The sequence below is a fragment of the Apteryx rowi genome, unplaced genomic scaffold (genome assembly GCF_003343035.1).
Source record: "Apteryx rowi isolate R43461 unplaced genomic scaffold, aptRow1 scaffold_1367, whole genome shotgun sequence".
Classification (NCBI taxonomy): Eukaryota; Metazoa; Chordata; class Aves; order Apterygiformes; family Apterygidae; genus Apteryx; species Apteryx rowi.
Genome location: NW_020447605.1, coordinates 18993 through 20425, shown reverse-complemented (window position 1 = coordinate 20425; position 1433 = coordinate 18993).

The window sequence follows — 1433 nt, the reverse complement described above, 5'->3', positions numbered from 1 at the left end:
CGCTCTTCGTCCTCCTCCTCGTCCTCCTCCAGCGACTCCGACTGATGCCACCGCCGCCGCCCAGCGTCCGTGTCCCCGTGTCCACCTGGGACCACCCGTGTCCACCCGTGTCCAGCCATGACCATCCGTGACCTCCTGAGCTCACCCATCTGCTTGTGACCACCCACGTCCACCCGTGACCACCGGTGACCACCTGGGACCACCCGTGTCCACCTGGGACCACCCGTGACCGCCTGAGCCCACCCGTGTGCCTGTGACCACCCTTGTCCACCTGGGACTACCCATGCCTCCATGACCACCTGGGACCACCCGTGTCTACCTGAGCCCACCCGTGTCCACCTGGGACCACCTGTGTCCACCTGGGACCACCTGGGACTACCCATGCCTCCATGACCGCCTGAGCCCACCCGTGTCCACCTGAGCCCACCCGTGACTGCCTGAGCCCACCCGTGTACCCATGACCACCCGTGTCCACCTGGGACCACCCATGCACCCGTGACCACCCGTGTACCCGTGGCTGCCGAGCACCCAGGACCACCCGTGTCCACCCGTGACCACCGAGCACCTGTGACCACCCGTGGACCCGTGACTGCTGGGCACCCGTGTCCAGCCGCGGCCACCCATGATCTCCGGGCACCCCCGAGTGCCTGGCCGTGCCCATAGTGTCCCCATGGCCGTGGTGGCCCCCCATGTCCCCTCACCCCATGGGTACGGGGTGTGTGGGGGGGTCCCGGGTGCTGGTGTGGGTGCCATGGGGTGCAATAGGTGCCCAGGGGTGTTGGGGGTGCCAGGGGAGGTTCTGGGTGTCTGGGGGTGCCACGAGGTGCCGTGGGGCGCAGTGGGTGCCAGGGGGTGCAGAGGGTGCTACAGGGTAGCATGGGGGGGCTATGGGGTGCAGTGGGTACAGTGGGGTATCATGGGGTGCCATGGGGTGCTGTGGGGTGCCAGGGTGTGCAATGGGTGCCAGGGGGTGTTGCAGCACGCTATGGGGTGTAATGGGTGCTATGGGGTGCTGTGGGTGCCAGGGGGGGGTGTCACAGCATGGTATGGGGTGCAAAGGGCAATATGGGGTGCCACAGTGTGCTGAGGGGTGCGATGGGTGCCATGGGGTGCTATGGGGTGTCACAGTGTGCTATGGGGTGCAGTGGGTGCCATGGGGTGCAGTGGGTACAGTGGGGTATCATGGGGTGCCGTGGGGTGCCAGGGGGTGCAATGGGCACCATGGCGTGCTATGGGGTGTCACAGTGTGCCATGGGGTGCTATGGGGTGTCACGGGGTGGTATGGGGTGCAGTGGGTGCCAGGGGGTGCAATGGGTGCCCAGGCTGCTGGGGGGGTGGCACGAGGTGCTATAGGGTGCAATGGGTGCCACAGCGTGCCATGGGGTGTCACAGTGTGCCATGGGGTGTCACGGGGTGCTATGGGGTGCAGTGGG